General features: G+C 45.0%; 1 protein-coding gene across 5 annotated transcripts in view; it reads left to right on the forward strand.

The window, feature by feature from the left end:
• ANAPC10 (anaphase promoting complex subunit 10) overlaps positions 1–13,671 on the forward strand; it is a 69,523-nt gene that overhangs the window by 41,147 nt on the left and 14,705 nt on the right. The window contains exon 5 of one of the 5 annotated variants that reach the window (XR_003763264.1): positions 2,839–2,975. The exons of the other annotated variants lie outside the window; for them this stretch is intronic. The gene's annotated coding sequence lies outside the window, so the exon portion shown is untranslated. The remainder of the gene's footprint in view (positions 1–2,838; positions 2,976–13,671) is intronic. 5 annotated transcript variants of the gene reach the window in all.

The following is a 13,671-nucleotide window of genomic DNA, read 5'->3' on the forward strand; positions in this document are numbered from 1 at the left end:
GGGGGAAGAGGAAATGAGGGCTTAGTTGGGGGAAGGCCTGTTGGAGAAGATGTGCTTTTAATAAGGTTTTGACTGTAATAATAATAATGTTGGTATTTGTTAAGCGCTTACTATGTGCAGGGCACTGTTCTAAGTGCTGGGGTAGATACAGAGTAATCAGTTTGTCCCACGTGAGGCTCACAGTTAATCCCCATTTGACAGATGAGGTAACTGAGGCCCAGCGAAGTGAAGTGACTTGCCCACAGTCACGCAGCTGACAAGTGGCAGAGCACAGCTGACAAGTGGCAGAGCCAGGATTCGAACCCATGACCTCTGACTCCCCGGCCCGGGCTCATTCCACTGAGCCACGCTTCAGTAATTATCTGTCGGATATGAAGAGGGAGGGTGTTCCAGGCCAGAGGTAGGAAGGGATGTGAAGGGTCAGTGGCAAGGTGGATGAGATAGGTGACTTACCAAATCCATTGTACCCTCCCAAGCACTAAGTGTGGTTCTCTGCACAGAGTAAGTGTACAATAAATCTTGTTTGAGAGAATAATCAGGGAAAGCTGCCTGAAGGTAATTCAGATCAGTCAATCAATGGTGTTTACTGGCTAATTTCTGCGTGATAGAGCATTTGGGAGAGTACAGTACAACGGAGTTGGTAAACACCTGGACTTTGAAGATGGGGAGTGCAGTGATCTGCTAGATGTGATGGGAGAGGAGTTCCAGATAGGAGGAAAGGCGTGAGCAAGAGGTCGGAAAAGTGAGAATGAGGCTAGTGAGTAGGTTGGCATGACTGGAATGAAGTGTGTGTTTGTGTGTGCTGTGGTGTAGCGGGAAAAGAGAGGGGATGCTTTTAAAAAAAAAAAAATGTTGGTATTTGTTAAGCGCTTACTATGTGCAGAGCACTGTTCTAAGCGCTGGGGGAGATACAGGGTAATCAGGTCATCCCACGTGAGGCTCACAGTTAATCCCCATTTTACAGATGAGGTAGCTGAGGCACAGAGAAGTTAAGTGACTTGCCCTCAGTCACACAGCTGACAAATGGCAGAGCCGGGATTCGAACCCATGACCTCTGACTCCCAAGCCCGGCCTCTTTCGACTGAGCCACGCCGCTTCTGCTACTTCATGTCTCCGTGCCTCAGTTAGCTCTTCTGTAAAATGGAGATTAAGACTGTGAGGCCCACTTCGGACAACCTGTTTACCTGGTATCTACCCCAGCGCTTTGAACAGTGCTTGGCACATAGTAAGTGCTTAATAGATATCATCGTTATTATTATTTTTATTATATTCGACTCGAGATCGAGCAAGTAAATAGAGCACTGGGCGGAAACTTAGAAATCGATTTCATCTGACTTTGGTCTTCAGAAGTGCACATGTAGATGTGCACGCACTTCTCTTCCTCATCCCTTCTTTTAAAACACTATCGGCAGCATCCTTGGTGGAGAAGGGAGGAGAGCAGCAGGAATCAAAGCCACTGTCCTCTTTGAGACGACTGTCTGTCTGTTGCAGTGAGAGAGTGTTCCCTTTTTTTATTTAACGGCGCTTGTTAAACCCTTACTGTGTTCCAGGCACTGTACTAAATGCTGGGGTAGATAAAAATTAATCAGGTTGGACACAGTCCATGTCCCACATCGGGGCTGGGGGAGGGGGATCACACTCTTGATCCCCATTTTACAGGTCACTGAGGCACAGAGAAGTTAAGTGACTTGTCCAAGGTCATTCAGCAGACAACTGGCAGAGGCAGGATTGGAACTTAAGTCCTTCTGATTTCCCGAGGCCCCTGCTCTATCCACTAGGCCACATGTTCCAAGGTAATGTACCTATTGCCAATATATCTGGGACCATATTCTCAAGAGACCTCCCAGCCCAAGGGCAAACCCAGCCCCAGCCCAGCCCCTCCTGGGGGAGAAGCAAGAACTCATGATTCCCAGCTTTCCGTGGATGTGTGTTTTTTCCTTTACTTCCGAAGGAGTCAGTCTCCTTAAAGTCTTATAATTTTTTAAAGATCCAATCAGCTAATTATGCTATCAGTCTGGGAAAATAACACTGCTGTGGTATGCTACCAAGATAAACTTGAAATCCCTCCGGACGGTTAAGACTGTCATGTTTACGAGGGTAATTGGCTGCGTTCAGTTATAGGTTACGAAAGTTCTCACTCGAATAATTCGCTGAGCTATCGGGCAGAATGACCAATAGTTCACTGGACTAATTGACCCTGTCAGTATAATAGAAACACTCACAAATAAAATTCTTCTTGCCAGTAAAAGTTGCAATTGAAAACCCCAAAAGAAACTGTGTTATGTCCTCTGGCTATCCTGGAATGCTATGATTCAGTCAGCAGACTGGGGGCTGGAGGCAGGGGTCAGGGGGAAATCATTAAATAGGCAAGATGTGTGGGGGGGGTGGGAATAGCTTTAGGAGTAATTTTAGGGCGTCGACTCTACAAATATATAAAATAACTGCAGTCGTGATCACGTTTCATCTGATCTCCCTGTAAGCGTCACTGCTGTGTCTCAAACCTCTTCTTATAAATTTGCCTTGTTAGTTTGCCTTTTTAAATGCATCCTCCTCTGAAAGACAAGAACGCTTGGTTGGCAAGCCCGAAGCTCTAATGAGGTTGGAGTATGTTTGTCATTATACGGTCTTGGCTCATTTACATAAGCACACTAATATCCAATGCCATACAAATCATGCCTGCAGGATGCCCCTGAATATGTAAAAAGTCTCTCTACCCCAGAGAATTAAGCGACATATATGTCTAGAATCAAGGAAAATACACCGTGACCAATTTCCAAGATTTGCCTTCCTCTTTTGTTTTCTGATGTTGAGTAGGACTCTATTTTTTTTTCTTTCAAGAACGAATTCCAAAAGCAAATTTATACTCTTCGGTCCTGAAACAAGTGATTTCAGATGCTTTCTGAGGAGCCTGGCTCACCTACCTCGGAGTTTTGTCCTTTTTTGCAAAGAGAAGCCGGGCTAAAGACTCCCGTAAGGTAATAGGGCTCCAGAAACTAGGCTATGGGAAACTGCTGCAGATGTTAGACTTCTTTGAGATACTGTTAGAAATGATAATTTGTTTTCCTGTTGTATGTCCTTTTTGAAAAAGCTAGCTAGCATCAGTCTGAAGGGGACAATGTGTGATTGTGAGTAAGCTTTAAAAATAAATAGAAAAGAGATTTATATTGGAAAGAATTGATGGTATATTGCACCCAGAGTAAAAAAGACAATGTGTAATAAGGGATTTTGTGGTTTTACAGCTCAGTGCATGTGTTTGAAAGCTGTTCTCTCAGCAACGTGGGTGGCAGGTTATGCTACCATATAATGTATTGTAGTTGGCTCTCCACACTTGTCAGGGTTAGTGTTCAACCATTCGGAAAATTTTCCCATTGTTCTATCCTGTGAACCAAGACCAGTGTTGAATTCCCAATAACCTACGAGAAAAGGTTTAATTAGAAAGTTTGAAAATTTGATTACTTCTAGTACTGTTGTGATACAGTGCTATATGTTTCAGGCACTCTGTCCGTAAACACAATCGCTTTTTCTCAGACGCAAAAACCGAACTTCGAACTGTAGTGCAGTGTTTTGCAACAGATTTTACAGAAATTTGTGTATTCAGTCCTGCCTTTTTTCAGTATTAACACACTATTTCCATCTTAAAGATGTTTGCTTTAGATGGACCATAGCTTCTGGCAGCCAGGGTTTTTTTTTTTTCCTAGCAAATAATGCTGTTTCTAGTAAGAGTTGGGGGGAAAAAAAACCCACCCAACACACACACACACACACACACACCAAAAAAAAAAAACTTTGTGTGAGGTCCTTGTAAACTGAACCTTTGGAACATTACTTTATTTCAGTTCTTTCCCTTTTGTATGTCTCTATTTGTGTAATGGTTATAAACTACACTGCTTGAAGAGAGTTTAAAGGCATTTTATTTGATGATTCCTTTACTTTTCTTCTTTACCTGTAAATTCTAAGATTGGCACACAAAGAAATAAGTAATTATGGCGTTGAAATTCCATTGTGCCAAGCACCTCCAAAGCACGATCCAAAAATAACAGAAAATCGCCTGCTGGTCTGTGTGCAGTATGCTTGTGTGAACATCAGTGTCTGCTGTTCACACATCATTTTTTACCCAAAGTTCCTCTTGGAAATAAAGGCTCTGTGTTTTCTGAGTGTAGAGGGACATTTGTTGTTCCTGTGTTTTAAAATTGGTGAAGGGATCTGTGTACAGGGGTAATCTCACGAGATATATTTCACAAATTGCCATTCGCACATCAAAGGAAAAGAGTCCCGAAAGCATTGTACGTGTTTATGTAGGTTTTATTATGAACTTACTGACTTCTCTCTTGGTGTAGGAGTGACCTGATTTCGTACGTGAAAGCTGAATTGTGGGGAAATAAAATTAAAAATACTAAATAATGTTTATACGTAAGTGGAACAAAGGTGGATTTAAATATTAATGCAACTGCATGTGTTTTGCTTGAAAAAATAGTTCTCAGTTGATCCTTCTCATTGCTCCAATGTCTTCCATATTGTTTGGGCTGTTCTTTTCAATGACAGCAAAGGTTACGGCTTTCATTTCCCTCTCGGTGAGCAAGTTTAGCGCCCCATTGCCTTGATTTGCCAGTTTTCCAAAGACCTCGGAAACCAAAGGAGGGTATTGCAGTACTTCACCGTCTGGATCAAGGAGCGTTAGCCTAGAGTAAAACCTGTTGGACTCGGCTGGCCAGTGGTGGCTTTGGAGCGTACGTCTCTTTCTCGTGAAACCTGACTTGGGTGGGTCAGGAAGGTAGTTTGCAGAGAGGGAGCGAAGGCAGCGGGTGGATGGAGCTCTTTGAAGGAGTTCGGGCGAGAACGGGAGGAGGAAGATGGGACAGTAGCCGGAGGAAGCAAGACAACCCGAAGTGGGCTCTTTTAGCAGAAGTTGGAGCAGTATGTTTGAAGGCTGTGGGGAAGAGACCATCAGATGGTGAGCGGCTGAAGGTACCCTGCTTCCACACAGGCTCTCTCAGTGCCACCAAATCTCACAGATATCACCGACCCCACCACCATCACCGTCCGCAGCAACTCTCCAGCCCTCTCATTACCCTGCACTGCCGGCACCGAGCCAGACTGCCGAAGAATCACGAGGTGGAGCTTCAGATCCCAGAGGGGCTCGGTGGGCAAGATCTCCGTTCGAGTCACTGGTAGTAGAATACTAGTAGTGGTGCTTCTCAAGCATTCCCGGTAGGCGAAGCCCTAGGCCGGACGCTTTGGTAATTGCACGGTAGCCAGATTAGAACCCATCCCCCTCCCACATTGGTCACACAACCTAAAACGAAGGAAAAGAGAGCCATGGAACCGGAACGGTGAAACGGCAAACGAAAATAAATGACAAAATCAAAAATCCAAGGTGGCAGTGTAAACCAAGTAGCCGAAAGCGTTCTTGGAAAGAGGAGTCTTCCTTCACATTCCTCACGGCTGCAGGCGCGCCGTTTGATTCCAGACCGCTTTGGCCTCCCACCAGAGTTGGACCGTTTCTGAAGTCGGGGCTCTGCTATGCTTGGCCTACGGGGGATTCAGTTGATCCAGTCTATTTTGCTTTTTTTTCTTAAAGCTAATAATAATAATGATGGCAGCGCCACGGTTTCCATACTCTGAGGAAGTACTTGTGCCCGAGCACTGCGTCCTTATTAGACCTAGATGGCCCTGTACACGAGACAGGGAGGAAGCGGACGGGAAAATGAGGTATATGAGAAAAGGCGAAACGTCAGAAAAAGGAGAAATAAGGATTTCTTGAGAAAAGAAACGTAAAAGTTTCATCCGTTCGTTCAGTTGTGTTTACTGATCATTTACTGTGTGCAGAGCACTGTACTAAGCACTTGGGAGAGTGTAATACAACCATAAACAGATACATTCCCTACCCATAAAGAACTGGCAGGATGTCAGGTGTTGATTAGAAGGGCTGTTTATAAAGAAATACAATGGCACAGTATGGGTAGAATAATAATGTTGATATTTGTTAAGCGCTTACTATGTGCAGAGCACTGTTCTTAGCGCCGGGGTAGATGCAGGGTAATCAGGTTGTCCCACGTGAGGCTCACGGTTAATCCCCATTTTACAGATGAGGTACCTGAGGCCCAGAGAAGTGAAGTGACTTGCCCACAGTCACACAGCTGACAAGTGGCAGAGCCGGGTGTCGAAAACCCAGGACCTCTGACTCCAAATCCCGGGCTCTTTCCACTGAGCCACGCTGCTTATTCAAGAGAAACGTAGCAGGTAGGGAGCCAGATTTCAGTTATTAAGAGATCTGTTTTGAATAGGTTGATTTTAATACAGTGGATACTGAGAAGCAGTGTGGCCTAGCAGAGCGAGCACAGGCCTGGGATTCAGGAGACCTGGGTTCTTATAACAGCCCTGCCACTTGCCTGCTGTGTGACTCTGGGCAGGTCACTTCTCCGCGCCTCGGTTCCCTCTCGTCTGTAAAAAACTGTGAGCCCCACGTGGGACAGCCCGATTACCTGGTTTGTATCCCAGCGCTTAGAACGGCGCTCACACAGTGAGCGCTTAACAGATATCATCATGGTGATTACCTGCATATCTTGTATGTACCCCAGGAATCAATACGGGGCTTGGCACTTAGCAAATGCCACCATTAAAACCGCTCCGATCAAATAAATCATTTAGAATTACGTCATTCATCTGCTGGCCTATCCCCAGTTGACAGAGAAAAGCTAATCAGAGAGGAGAGTCAGGAGGGCTTAAGTCTTGTAGTTTTTAGGGAGGTTCTGGCTCTCTGGGCAAGAGACCTCATTCCCCACAGGTTCCAACATGACCATCCTGAGCTACCCGAGGGGTTCCTAAGGAAAGGCACGTACGAAGCTGGTCCCGGGAGGGGAAGCTGGAAGTCGCAGGAGAGGAGTGTCCAGCAGGAAGAAACCTGGACTGCTTGGCAGGAAAGTAGGCAGGGCACTGGAATAGTGAAGGCAAGTCGAAGAGTTACTCCCTTAATAAATGTTTTATCAACTATTTAAGCTGGGGCTAGGCAACGATTAGACCGTAAGCCCGTCATTGGGCAGGGATCGTCTCTGTTGCCAAGCGCTTGGTACAGTGCTTTGCACGTAGTAAGGGCTCAATAAATATTCTCGAATGAATGAATTGGTATAGTAATAATAGAGAATAAATAGAGGATGATTAGAGAAGCAGCGTGGTGTAGTGGACAGAGCATAGGCCTGTGAGACGGAAAGTCATGGGTTCTACTCCCGGCTCTGCCACTTGTCCACTGTATGACCTTGGGCAAGTCACTTCACTTCTCTGGGCCTCAGTGACCTCATCTGTAAAATGGGGATTGAGACTGGAAGCCCTAAGTGGAACAGGGACTGTGTCCAACCCGATTTGCTTGTATCCACCCCGGTTCTTAGTACAGTGCCTGGCACACAGTGAGTGCTTAATAAGTATCACAGTTATTATTACTATAATAATGGCAGTAATAAGAACTTAATATGTGTCAAGTACTGTTCTGAGCGCTGGGGTAGATACAGTGTTAATCAGGTTGGACACAGTCCCTGTCCTACATGGGGCTCTCAGTCTAAGTAGGAGGGGGAACAGGTATTTAATCCCCATTTTACAAGTGAAGGAACTAAGGCCCAGGGAAGTTAAGTGACCTGCCCAAGGTAACACAGCAAGCAATTGGCGGAACTGGGATTAGAACCCAGGTCCTCAGACTCCCAGGCCCGGGATCTTCCCACTGGGCCACGCTGCTTCTCAGGTTTATGATGTTCACAATTTAAATTGACAATGGCTTGACTCACCGGGGCACGTGGATGTTTAAGAGAAGCAGCGTGACTTAGTGGAAAGAGCCCGGACTTGGGAGTCAGAGGTCGTGGGTTCTAATCCCAGCTACTCTACTAGTCTGCTGTGTAACTTTGGACAAGTCACTTACCTTCTCTGTGCCTCAGTGACCTCATCTGTAAAGTGGGGACTAAGACTGTGAACCCTACGTGTGGGACAACCTGATTACCTCGTATCTACCCCAGCGCTTAGAACAGTGCTTGGCCCATAGTAAGCGCTTAACAAATGCAATCCAAAAAACAAAAAACAAAACAGCAGAAAAACTGTAGGATCCAGGCTTGCTGGGGAAGAATCCCACCACTGAGAAAGAGGAGGGAAAGCTGAGAAACCATCCCCAAGTTATCAGCAACCAGCCCTCTAGAAGCAGGGCCTGACTGGCCGAGCCCTGATTAATCTCCTTACGGTTCAGGACTCTGAACGGAAAGTCAGGGCGGTGGTGACAGCAAAATACGAGGACTAACCATTGGGGTTCAGTTCATGACTGTCCCCAGCCCAAGGAGGGAAAACCTCTGAGAGGTTTTGGACACGGGAAGAACCCTGACAGTTCACATCGGGCTATCGAGTCCTGAATATTGTGAATCAAGACTTGAATATTATTCAAATATAGCAATGATTTTGACTTGTTTCCCCATAAATAAACCCAATCTATAAGTAAGACCAAAGTAAAGATCATTCCAAAAAGAAATGAAGGGTCAGGAGGAAGACGTTGCCAATGAAGTTGCAAAAAGCAGGCATGAGAACCCCCAGCAAAATTAGAAACACAGGACCCTTTTAAAAGACCGAGAGTTAAGAAAGAAAAATGGAGAACTTGCGGGAGTGGCAAGAGATCCGAGGCTAAAGCGGATGTCCTGATGGCACTAAGAGATGGTAATGGATAGAGGATGGCAAACAGACTCAATATAGACAAAATGTAAAAAGTATTCCATAATGACCCTATTCCTCTAAAAATCACAAAAGTCACATTCAGCCAAGAGTGATTTAGTAAGTCGTCGAAAATGCCGTTTGAAACCTCGAAGATGCAGAGTCGGGGCTAACGTGGCACAGAAATAAGTCATAGCAGGAGGTTTCTATCTATGGTGAATAAGTGGACTTCAATTGTTGGGGAAAGTACAAAGATGATATTAATAGTAGTGGCATTTACGGAGCATCCACTTGGTACAGTGCACTATATTGGGCACTTGGGAAGTACAGAAATAATTAAATGACACATTCCCTACTCATAAGGATCTTACGCTCCAATGCAGGGAACTGACATTCAGGTATTTAAAACCAAAAAGGTCAGCAATAAATAATGAGGACATATGTACAGGGGAGCTGAGGAGGATGTGAGTAAGTTCATAAGTTTCATAAGTGCTTGAGTAATAATAACTGGGATATTCGTTAAGTGCTTACTATTTGCCAGACACCGTACTAAGCCCTGGGATGGATACAAGCAAATCAAGTTGGGCACAGTCCCTGTCCCATGCGGGGCTCACAATCTCAAACCCCGTTTTACAGATGATGTAACTAAGGCACTGAGAAGTGAAGTGACTTGCCCAAGGTCATATAGCAGACAAGTGGCGGAGTTGGGATTAGAACCCATGGCCTTCTGACTCCCAGGCCCGATGATGTTGTTCAGGGTGATGGGAAATCAGTTGAGGAAAGCTTGTTGGAGAAGGTGGAATTTTAGGAGGAATTTGAATGTGGGGGGAGATGTGACCTGTCTGATACGAGGGGACACTGCCTGAAATTTCCAAATTTCTGCCTAATAGCACTCCTTACAAGCGTACAAAATCTTTGCCAGAGTTTTACTAAACTGCATCAAAAAGGACGTCAGATTTTCAACAGAGCAGATTTTGCTGTGGGTCTTCGGTGAGAGAGATGAGCCGAGGTTAATGCCAAGTTTACAGGCTTGTGAGACAGGGAGGGAGGTGTTGCTGTCCTCATTGATAGGTTTGGGTGGGAAGATGAGGAGATCTCTTTTGGACATGTTAAGTTTGAGGCGTCGGGCACCTAGGTAGTGATGTCCTAAAAGGAGGAAATAAATACGAGACTGCAGAGAAAGAGAGAGATCAGAACTGGAGATGTAGATTTGGGAATCACCCATATAGAGAGGGGAGGGAGTGGGTGAAGATGAGAAAAGAAGGGGACCCAGACATGAACCTTGAAGAAGCCCACAAAAAAGACTAGAATGAGTAGCCAGAAAGATTGGAGGAGAAACAGGAGAGGACAGTGTCAGTGAAGTCAAACTTATCGGTCAGTGGTATTTATTTAGCATATACTTATGTGCAGAGCACTGTACTAAGCTCTTGAGAGAGTACGGTACAACAGAGTCGGCAGACGCGTTCCCTGCCCGTAACGAACTTACAGTCTAGAGGGGTGGACAGACGTTAATATAAATAATCTAAAATATATGATTTAAAGATATTTACGTAAATGCCGTGGGTGAATATCAAATGCCCAAAGGGCATTGTGAACCGAGGTTTCACCACGGATCCGAGTGCGTAGATGCAGAAGGGAGAGAGAGCCGGGGAAAAAAAAGCTTATTTGGGGAAGGCCACCTGGTGGAGATGTGACTCCAAGGTTAGATAACTTTAGACAAGGTTTCCGCGAGAAGCGCTTGGTCCTCAGAATCAAAGGCAGCTGAGAGGTCGAGGAGGATTAGGATGGAGTAGAGGCCATTGGATTCATCAAGTAGGACATCACCGATGACTTATGAGAGGGCAGTTTCTGTGGAACGAAGAGGGTGGGAGATTGGAGGGGGTCAACGAGAAGATAGGAGATGAAGAAGTGGAGGTAGCGGGGGGTGGACAACTCTCTCAAGGGGTTTGGAGGGGAATGGTAGGAGAGAGATGAGGCAACTGGAGGGAGCCATGTGGTCAAAGGAGGCTTTTTTTTAGGATAGGTAATACATGAGGAAAGTAATAAATGCCAAATTAAAATAAGTGACTATATGATTGAATGAGCGTAAGCACACGTGAAAATGCTCGAGATGACTGATAGACTCATTTGATTAGGATGGAGGGAGTGAAAAATAATAATAATAACGTTGGTATTTGTTAAGCGCTTACTAAGTGCAAAGCACTGTTCTAAGCGCTGGGGGGATACAAGGTGATCAGGTTGTCCCTCATGGGGCTCACAGTCTTCACCCCCATTTTCCAGATGAGATAACTGAGGCCCAGAGAAGTTAAGTGACTTGCCTAAAGTCGCACAGCTGGCAAGTGGCGGAGCTGGGAATAGAACTCATGACCTCTGACTCCCAAGCCCGGGCTCTTTCCACTGAGCCACGCTGAGATGGCACGTTAGAGAAGATAGGCTTTTAGGAGGACTCTGAATGTGGGGAGGAATGTGGTTTGTTGGATTTGAAGAGGGCGTTCCAGGTTAGAACAGTGTGAGCAAAAGTGAGGTACAGTTAGGCAGTCGTTACCTGGCGAACCAGGGGTAGCCCAGACAAAGTCAGAAGAAATGCATCAGGCCGGGAACTGGCGAAACATTGCTTATTGGGAACCTCTATGGGAAGCGGCGTGGCCCAGCGGAAAGAGCGTGGGCCTGGAAGTCAGGAGACCGGGGTTCTAATCTAATCTAATGCTTGTTCTTTGTGTGATCTTGGGCAAGTTACTTAACTTAGGAGAAGCAGCGTGGCTCAGTGGAAAGAGCACGGGCTTTGGAGTCGGGGCTCATGCGTTCGAATCCCGGCTCTGCCACTTGTCGGCTGTGTGACTGTGGGCGAGTCACTTCACTTCTCTGTGCCTCAGTTCCCTCATCTGTAAAATGGGGATTAAGACTGTGAGCCCCACGTGGGACAACCTGATTCCCCTATGTCTCCCCCAGCGCTTAGAACAGTGCTCGGCACATAGTAAGCGCTTAACAAATACCAACATTATTATTATTAACTTCTCGGGGCCTCAGTTACCTCATCTGTAAAATGGGGATTAGAACCGTGAACCCTATATGGGACATGAACTGTGTTCAGTCTGATTGTCTTGAATGTATTCCAGGACTTAGAACAGTGCCTGACGTGTAGTAAGTCCTTAACACGTTCCGTTTAACCCCCCGGCAAAAATACCTGTAGCTTAAGCAGGTCCTTATGGAACTTCCTTCGCAAGCGCCGCATTAGAAGTGGCCTCAAACAAGCAGAGGAGCCAACGTCGTGGAGTGATGGGAGCCTTTACCTCTTTAAATTTCCAGTCGTGTGGGTGAGTGAGTGAAACCGTTGATTTCCCCCATGCTCCCTCCCCGCCCACTCTCTTTTTGGGTTAGGCCCTAGACCTCGCCCATCTAAGAAGAAATCCAATAAAGACTGATAGCTTCCAAGCCAGCCACTCCCAGACTCCTTCCCGCATTTCCCCTAGCTAAACCTTGCCTCTCCTTTCACTCCCAAAGTTACCGAAAAGCTGGTCTCCGTGCAAGCGAATTACATGGATTGCATGTGCTTATATGCAGTTGGCCTAGGTAACTAGTAAACTGAGCCCAAAGTGACCTGTAATTTAGTTTCTTATGGGGGAAGGGTATGTATATGGTGCAGAAAGGAACTTTTAAAAATTAGGAGTGCTCTGCTAGTTATGTAATGCACAAAAAAGGTTGGGAACCACCGATCGGGGAAAATGTAAAATAAGCAAATTGAATGGCTCCATCTGGCGAAAACGCCATGTTGGTGAAAACCATATAAATTTGAATAGTACTGTTGAAAAATGGTGAATTGTATGGATGGACCATAAACACATTTCTGCCTTTAGATAGCATGACCTTTTGGATTTTGGAGATGTAGATGCCTATTGATTGGCATGGTTTTCTGTATTGTGATCACATTTTGCTCAGTAAGCTCTCTTAGAATTGAGTTATATAGCCTCGTAATTCAGTGGAGTCACATCCGCATCTCGGAACTGAACAAGTGCATTGCTTCGTGGGGTCTCGGGGAAAAATTATAAAGTGAAATAGTTTTTATAGCATCAGTTTTCATTAGTTCAGATTGAGGAAACCCATTATGTCCTTTGTCTAAAAAGGGACTTGTCTCTATATTGCGATGTCACAAAACTGCTTTATGGGCAGCATCTTTATGGAGTTATAATAATGCTGATTTGTGATATTCTTATACTAATCACTAAGATTCGTTTTGGTTAAGATTGAGCTATTGCTTGTTGACATGCCTTGCTGTGGTGGGTATTTCAGAAATGATGAGATTTACTGTGTATGAAAAGTGTATTTTATTGTAATCATCTGCTCTCTTAAAAATGCCTGTGAATATTTTAAAAGAGCATCCAGAGGGTTTGGTGGAGTGAGGAGCTGTCTGTCCAAAGAGACTGGATTGGATTGCTTTAGTTGTGTGCCTTTAGTTTCCTCTCCCATTGATTGTAATAAGATGTGATCTTGGGATGGTAGTTTTAGTCTTTCGTGAGCTTAGGATTTATTCAGAGGGTACCATTTGGGATAGACTGGTTTAAGGGATTTCTTTGAGATTGCTCAGCTGTCTAAAAGCCTAAAATCATCCCATTTTTATGATGAAAGATTTTAAGTGCATAAAGCATCTGTTTAGGTCTCTGTGCTTTAGCTACTCTGCTGCGGCATTTGTAAAATAAAGTGTAATTGATGTGTTCATTCGGAAATGTATTTGACAGATCCATCAGGACATGATGATATTTGGAATACGGTTGAGAAGCTTCATTTCAGGAACCATTGTGTTTCAAATAAATGAACAGTACATCAGAAACTTCACAACTGCTTCTATTTAAGTGTCCAGAGCCATTGTTTCCCAGCAGTATTAACTTTGAAATTATTTCCTTCTTGGATGGCTCTCTTGCTTCACTATTGGATTCTCTGTGGTGTGAAAGGTTTGCGGCCAAGAGTAATCCAAGAGAGAGACAGAGAGAGTTCATAGGGGAG

Source organism: Ornithorhynchus anatinus, chromosome 12, assembly GCF_004115215.2.
Source record: "Ornithorhynchus anatinus isolate Pmale09 chromosome 12, mOrnAna1.pri.v4, whole genome shotgun sequence".
Lineage (NCBI taxonomy): Eukaryota > Metazoa > Chordata > Mammalia > Monotremata > Ornithorhynchidae > Ornithorhynchus > Ornithorhynchus anatinus.